This window comes from Astatotilapia calliptera, chromosome 9 (assembly GCF_900246225.1).
Source record: "Astatotilapia calliptera chromosome 9, fAstCal1.2, whole genome shotgun sequence".
Lineage (NCBI taxonomy): Eukaryota > Metazoa > Chordata > Actinopteri > Cichliformes > Cichlidae > Astatotilapia > Astatotilapia calliptera.
Genome location: NC_039310.1, coordinates 34,500,764 through 34,508,753, shown reverse-complemented (window position 1 = coordinate 34,508,753; position 7,990 = coordinate 34,500,764). Strand labels below are relative to the sequence as shown.

Genomic DNA, 7,990 nt, shown 5'->3' with positions numbered 1-7,990 from the left:
CATCAAAGCAGTGCGGATGTTTCTGTCTGAGTTTCATCCTGTCTTGTTTGCATCTGTGAAACATTAAAAATAAACTCTTCATTGCAACACTTTTCACTCTCAACTCTTATAAAACATTTTGAAACAGTGTGATCTCAGATTTGTTTTAAAAGAGATCATGACAGAAATTATTAAAAACTCTGTGTGCTGCTAGTTTGTTCTCAGCATATGTAACTTTTTTAAATAAAGGAATTTGGCAAATAATAATAATAATCACAAGATTATTACAAGTTAAACGCTTTCAGCAAAAATTAAATGCATAGTATTCACACAAGTGCAATTAATAGGTCTGTTTTCTATCTAGGCTGGGGACTAGCAGTGCTGTATTGCATTTCTAATTTGACCTTTTCTTATGAAAACTGACATCAGAATAAACTGGATAAACTGGATAAACTATGTAAACTTATCTAGTTTTACATAAACCTACATGCATTAAAGACAGAAAAAAAAGAGATCTCACCTACCCAGTAACTTGTCCGTCGTTTTCTTATAATTGAATCTTTTAGACAGGTTGTCATGTCTTTTTATTCCAATCTGTCATGTGACTCCTTCCTCTTTCCCAGTCGACTGTGATGTCATTTAGGGGTTTCATAAGTGGCAGCCTACCACAGTGATTAAGTGTGCAAAACTAAATAACTGCCAATAAGTGCAGAGATTTTAAAATGTGATTTTCAGCTGATGGTGTTTAGACAATGACCAGGGGTTTGAAAGCATCTCTAACGTGACAGGTGCTTATACAATATGATGGCTAAATCCACAAAAAGCAGTAAACCTTAGAACCATCCACAGCAGGTCATCTGATCACAGTCTGTGTGCTCAGAAAACCTACTACAGCCGAGTGATTCCTGCAGCTGGAATCGAACTTGGGGTTCTCCCACGAGTCCAAGCACTCAAATAATCTACAATAATGTCCCTGTAATGGACCGATGAAGGCAGCAATGTTATATTACTCATTTCTCTCATAAGGGAATCTGATATAGCTTCTCTATAATTGCTCATTAAAAACTGAAACTTTTTTTAAAGGACTTTATTATTAAGACTTTGTTAAAGATCTTACAGAGAAAGGTGTCATAGGTCATAGATAAGACAGGTGTAGCTGGTAAACTTTAAGTAGAGAATGAGTGTCTCATGTTGTTTGCATGAAACTCAATACGATCAGCATCTTTCAGCATCTGTTGATTGTTTCTGGGGCTCAAAGCTACACGCATTGCACACGCAGGGTCCTGCAGGACGTCGTTCTGCTTCTCTGATGATTTATTTAGTTGGATGATCGAATGGAGAACACAAGAAGATTAAAGGTGGAGGAAAGAGGGAGAGACTTCAAAGAAAAACGGTGCTGCACCCTGGAAAACAATAATTTCAAATGTACAGTTCAAAAACAAAAACTTTTATTTGTATTTAGATTTTTCTTCTTTTTGATTAACATCTGAGTTTTAAACAAACAAGTGTTTATGTTGTGGTTATTTGTGGCCTGAACATTTCTTTACTTATTTAAACCACGTCCTCTTTTTTTGAGGTGATGCCATTTACCCGTTGTGTTTTGGACAGTGTCAGCGTTTGGGAATCCCTGATGAACAGACCACACATGTATACATTGTCACGCAGAAGTACAGACTGTCACCCGCAAAACTTTAAGTAACTCGAGAATGAGCGTCTTGTGATGTTTGCGTGCAGGATGAACCAGAATAAACAGGACAATCGACTGTTGAGGGAGTAGCAGCAGCTGCTGTTTGCTTAGTTGGCACATAACATTGAATAAATGATAGCCTTAAACTTTGCTACGGTACTTTTAGAATGACATGCATTCACCGTTGCTCTTCAAAAACGCTGACTGTGGAAATCTCAGTGTTAAAGCTACATTGTTCTAACCTGCGATTCCATCAGATGAATGCTTATCTGTACGACACAAAACACAAGTCACACACAGACTTGGTCTACTACCAAACCTAATAAAAGGTCAGCTATATTGATATGTATAAACAATAACTTAATTTAAATTTGTGAGTATTATGTTGCTTCTAAGAACTGATATTTTTCCTGATGTTTCTTGGGTGAATACAGAAACTTCTGATGCTCTTAAAAGCATTAGACACCATCCACCCACTGAGGTCTGAGGGATCTTGCCTCTCACTAATCCAGGTGATGCTATTTTTTTACAAATTCGATTGGTCCCTGGGCATTTATACGGATCTCTTATTTTGACCATAGGTTACCATGGCAATGTATCCCAGAAAAAACTGAACCACCTTCATAAACATAAAACTCAGGACTGGAGCTCAAGTTAAATCAATAAGGCCTCAATACTGCTTTGTTGGACAGGGATTTAGTGAAGGTGATCAGGACTGACTGCCAGCTACCAAAACCCTGACATGTAATTCTGAGCTTTCCAAGACATTTTGGATTCATTTAGGTTAATTTAATCAAAATCCTGGAAAAAGTGAAAAACAAGAAAGCAGGAACTGCATTTGTTGTTACATAATTACTGGAGCGGTCAGACAGCTCAGCGTTTGTTTTTATACATTACTTTTTGTTTCACTTTCTTTAACTATAAATCTCTGCCCACTTCTAATCTATGCTTTTTGAAAGCAGCATGTTCCTTTCTTACAAGCAAAATAGTTTAGATTGGATTTAAATGAGATCTGAAAGTTTATTAAACACAAAGCAAAAAACAATAAATCGAATTAAACTAAAAGGGTGAGATACTGGTGACGTGTACAGGTCGCCGCGCCCTGCTGGACTTTGAAATGAACAAAAACATTTCTAATAGCTGAGGTGTACATGGGATCAAGGTCGATAGGTGGTAAAGTGATTTTAAGCCGTTTTCGTTTATATATTCTTAAAACTTACTGGTCGAAGGTAAAGTCAGATCTTGGCAGGTGCAGTCGGTGGATCACACCGAAAAAGGAAATCAAGGCTGAAACGTTAAGGAAGCTTCAGGTAATGTAGACCGTGAACATTTGGGTTATCTGCAGAGAAACATTTTAAAACATTTGTAGAGAACATTTTAAAAATATGAAAGTTAAGAAAAGAAGAGCTTACAGAAACAAATTCTTTCTTACAAACTTTTTAGAACTCCCGTTTGCACCCCGGCGTCAGCGGGCCGTGTTTGTCTGTAACGATTAACATTTCTCTGTTAATTAAAGAAGGGTTTATTTTTATTTTTATTTTTATTTTTAGTTGTGGCATGAACATTTTTGTACAGAGCGCACATCCAGAGAGATTTCGGGCCCTGATTGTCACGTACGAGTGTAAAAACGTGGCTCTGTCCAGATCAGGAGCGAAGCTGAAATGCAGGTTGGACATCCTCGGTCTGTTAAACACACCCAGGCTGTTTACAGCGTTGCGTCCTGTTCCAGTTTCACTGAATATGCGCATATTTCTTTTTGCATACTTTTGGATCAAGCTGGAATATAATCATCCAAACAACCGAGATAACTTTGTATCGCTCGCTTAAAAAACAAAACAAAGAAAAATAATTAATTGCTTCGTGTTTCTTGATTATGGATTTGTAAAAACTGATGTCAACAGTAGTTCTCTACAGGAGTAAAATAACAACATCAGTTTAAATGTGTGAAAACACATGAGCCGGAAAAGAAAAATAAATAAGAGAGAGACAAATAAGCTACTTGGCTCAAATAGGACAATATATTCATTGCACTTATTCAATGAAATTCAATGATTAAATAATATAACTATTAACGAAAAATGAAAATATAGTTTAAGCTGAAATGTCCGAGTGAAACACATCTTGTTCATTGGTTTATGTTATGTTAAATTCTTTCTTGCCTTTTTCTTTTAGCGTCACTTAATCAGGCTCTGATGCGTTCTGACACTTTTGTGTTCTTTTTACTTCCTGTATAAGCACCAGCTGGTGTGTGGGGAAAACGTGTGCTCATATTTTTTGTCTGGTCACAAGTGTTGGTGACAAAGTGGAGTGACTTCAGTGTACTGCTGTGTAGCCTTTGTAAGTAACTTCTCTCTCACTGAACATTTTTTTCCAGCCAGGTACTTTCATGTGATGCAGCCTCCATGCTGTGCAGAGCCCTACAGATGTTATATGATATTATAATATTTGTATACATTTGTTTAATTAACGAACTCGAATGAACTCTGCTGGAGTAAAAGATGATTATTTAAGACCTTGTATGTGAGGAGCAGGATTTTGAATTCAATTTTGGATTTTTTTATTTATTCAATTCTGTGTTATTTATTTGCAATTCCAAATCTTAACCACACAGGTCCACTACAAACCATCTCAAATCAGCATTTTCAATCCGGGATTGCATCTTGTTTACATTAGACAAGATGCCCCTCCCTGAGCCTGGTTCTGCCGGAGGTTTCTTCCTGTTAAAAGGGAGTTTTTCGTCCCCACTGTCACCAAAGTGCTTGCTCATAGGGGGGTCTTATGATTGTTGAGTTTTTCTCTGTATGTATTATTGTAGGGTCTACTTTACAATATAAAGTGCGTTGAGGCGACTGTTGTTGTGATTTTGCACTCTATAAATAAAATTGAATGTGTAGGCGTAAATAATGATTTGTATTTATTCTGTATACACACCAGCTACTGAATGATTCTTACAGAATAAAACAAAGTCTACAATTGGTTTTCCAGGTTCAAGAAAGTGACGGATACCATCAGAGCCAAAAAGAAGACTGAAGCAGCTTCTTTAAACAAGAGACATTTAAAGAAGAAAAGATGAAGTGTTTATTTAAGAACAGACACTTAAAGGAGAAAAAGAGAGAAATCACTAAAGTTAGAGATGATCCAATAAGTGAAGGAAAAACAGAAGAAGACACAAATTATGCATTTAAGTCACATGATGAAGAAGGTGAGGAGGATGTAAGAGCAGGTTGGTGCTTCTTTCTCAGAAGGCCCTCCTGTAGGACATACTGCATCAGTGATGAAAACATCAGAACAGAGCTGAACACAGACGACGACAATGATGATGATGGTGTCTGCTACAGGAGTATTTCACTACCTAAAGAAAAAAAGATTTCAGCTTATAAACGTGGATTCCAGAGTTTACGTTTTAAGTGGAAGAAGTCAGACAGAAAGGAGAAACGTAAACCTTTAAGCCACAATCCTTCCCCATCACGGGAGCCGGCAATTGTTTGTAAGGAGCTCAAAGTGGAAGACAGTGATTTTAGACAGTTTAATTTGTCTGGCTCTTTTACTGTTGTTTTGCATGAGATGGAAGATTCGCAAGAGGAACAAAACACATCTCACCAGTATACTGAAGGTAAATGTGGTGAAATTAAGTTTGGCTCCACAGACCTGATGGGCAAGACTTCATCACCCTGTAAATCCACTGGGTTGCCTAAATATATAAGTGAAGGAACAATTGAAGAAGATGGTTGCAGAGTTTCTTCTCCATGGATAAAAAACAAGTCAAGAGAAGCAGATCCTCCTGTCATGACTAAGAACATGTCATCAACCAATACGCTTTCACAGAGTTCTCATGTACAGCTCTCCTCCACAGATTCCTGCTACTTGACTCGTTCTCACAGCCTGTCTTCACTGACCAAAACACCAATCAAGAACTTGATACAAGCAGCAAGCTCACCTGAAATGAGGTTAAAGGGGTTTACACCTGGCATTACTGCTGATGAGTTTGATGATGAAACCTACCTGTTCCAGTGCTCCAGTGCAGGCCTGTACCAGTGCAGTGTGACCGGCCTGGTGTTTGTCATGCAGGCAGAAGGAGACGTGGTTTACAGGACTGTCCCTTGGAACAGGAGGCTGCTGGCCCAACACCACAAGAAGCCTGCAGGACCCCTGTTTGACATCAAATGTCAGCAGCAGTCTGTGTGTCAGCTTCATCTCCCACACTGTGAGCTCATCTCCACAGGTGGAGGTCAGTTCTTGCAGGTCGCTCATGTGAATGATGAGGGTATCGAGTTTATTAACCCCCACAAGATAACAGAAAGTCATGCTTTTATAAACATCACAGGGTTTTCTGGTTATGGTAATGTGAAGGATGAAGACTCTCCCCCTGACCCAGTCCAAGCTTTGGTTCTGCTCTTCTACAAATCCCCAGTTGATCCTGATCTCAGATCTGTCCTCACTGTGTTCATGCTGCCACGAAATATTGTGTTCAGCAAAATTCTGCGTAACAGGAAGACGTCAGACAAAACTGAGAGATACATAGAGACATCATCTCACTGTAAACTGCACCCAAAGCAGGTTTACACTCTGGTCACTGATCTTGAGCATGACCTGATTAAAGTTCAACCCAAAGAAGCTGATTTTGATGAGGAGCACCATGAAAGCTACTTCCCATCATTTCAGGTAGTCTTAAAAAAAAATCCTCACAGATATTAACCTGAGTCTGGGAGACAAGAGCAGCTCCAGCTGTGTTTGGGAAAGAGAGGTTTGTCTGTTGCCCAGCGGAGGGAAAACTGATACTTTGGACACTGATCCAATAAAGAGACTATCAGCTCTACGGAGCTGCTTCATCAAAAGTATATCAGGACCTGTTCTCAGCAGTCTGATGGACAAACTGCTGGATGAAAAGGTGATAACTGATGCTGAGATGGAGGAAGCAGACGTCATACAAAACAGAAGTGACAGAGCTCGCTTTGTTATCGACACTGTGAGGAAGAAAGGTGAAGCTGCCAGTTCACAGATGATTGAGTTTCTGTGTGAGCTTGACCCCTTCCTCTGTGAATATCTTGGGTTAGTCTGACGCATCCATGTGAACAGACAGTAAGAATAATTACATTTATGACGCATTTCTCTAGTGTGTGTCATGCAACCTTTTTTTAAATTATTTTTATTACCATTGTCTGAATGGATTTTAATGTAACTTAAAGTATGAAACTCTAACAGCTTGTGAACTGATTTCAGTACTTTTTCATGAATAGTTATTATTAATTATTATTACATGCATACAGATGAATCCATACAGAAGTATCTGTATGGATATGTCTCATGTATATGTGTTTCAGAATTTTTCATGAAGACAAACAGCAGCATGTTGCTTTGTCTTTAATTATTTGCTTTTATTTTTTTGTATATACAGAGCTGTTTAAAACATAAGGATTTTTTTTTATGATTGAATGTGAATCAGTTTTTTCTGTCAGGTATTTATTTCACCATGAGTTTTCTTGTACTTTTCATTGTGGACTAATTTCTACGGTTTTTTTCTTTGTTTGAAAAATCTAAAAGATGCAATGTCTCATCTTATTTTTTCTCCCGAGTTCCTCAGTGCATTTCTGCAGCTCTGATAAAACAGTGATGCCAAATGTGACTTATGAATATATAAACAGCTCTATGAAAATTATGCACCCACTACTGCCGTGTTCAATTTGTCATTCATTTTTATTTATTCAACCTTAAAACCTTGCACAAACCCCTTTTTAAATCTTATATAATCAACTTGTAATTCAATTTTTTGTGCTTTATATCATATCATATAGATGCTCTATCAGCTTGACTGCGAAAACTTTGAGCGCTCACTGCTCACATTTAAATTTCGGTAATGACACAGGCTCTGCTTACCTTCATTTTGAAGGCCTTCTGTGAGCGTGAGTTGTCTGCAGTTCTGGTATCTGACAGCAAATCTGTGAGGAGCCTTTCCAATTCTCCTTTCTCCCTCTTGCAGCCAAAAAACTCACACAGGGAGACCAATTTGTCAAGCCCCGGGACGTTGGGCTAGCGATTTTTTCAGTCGGGCTACCAAAATCTATCTCTTCCCTGCCCGTCGGGCTGTCATAGGAAGGAAAAATCTATGTCAATGCTTTTGCATTCTTTCGGAAATGTAGCTGGGTAATTATGTCATTGGCATCGGTGAGCCACTGTCAATATGTGACATATTGAAATCGCGTTTGAATTTGCGCTTGGTTTTTGCTTTCACTTTGCAATCGTGCGAACTGTGTATAGAGAGCGACAGCACTGATCTGTGAGTGATGATAATTTGTGCACCAATTCCTCTGACATCGTCTTATTAAT

General features: G+C 38.3%; 1 pseudogene; it reads left to right on the top strand.

Annotated features, from left to right (window-relative positions):
- Window positions 1–5,230: 5,230 nt before the first annotated feature.
- Window positions 5,231–6,725, top strand: LOC113028867 (uncharacterized; annotated as a pseudogene).
- Window positions 6,726–7,990: the final 1,265 nt, after the last annotated feature.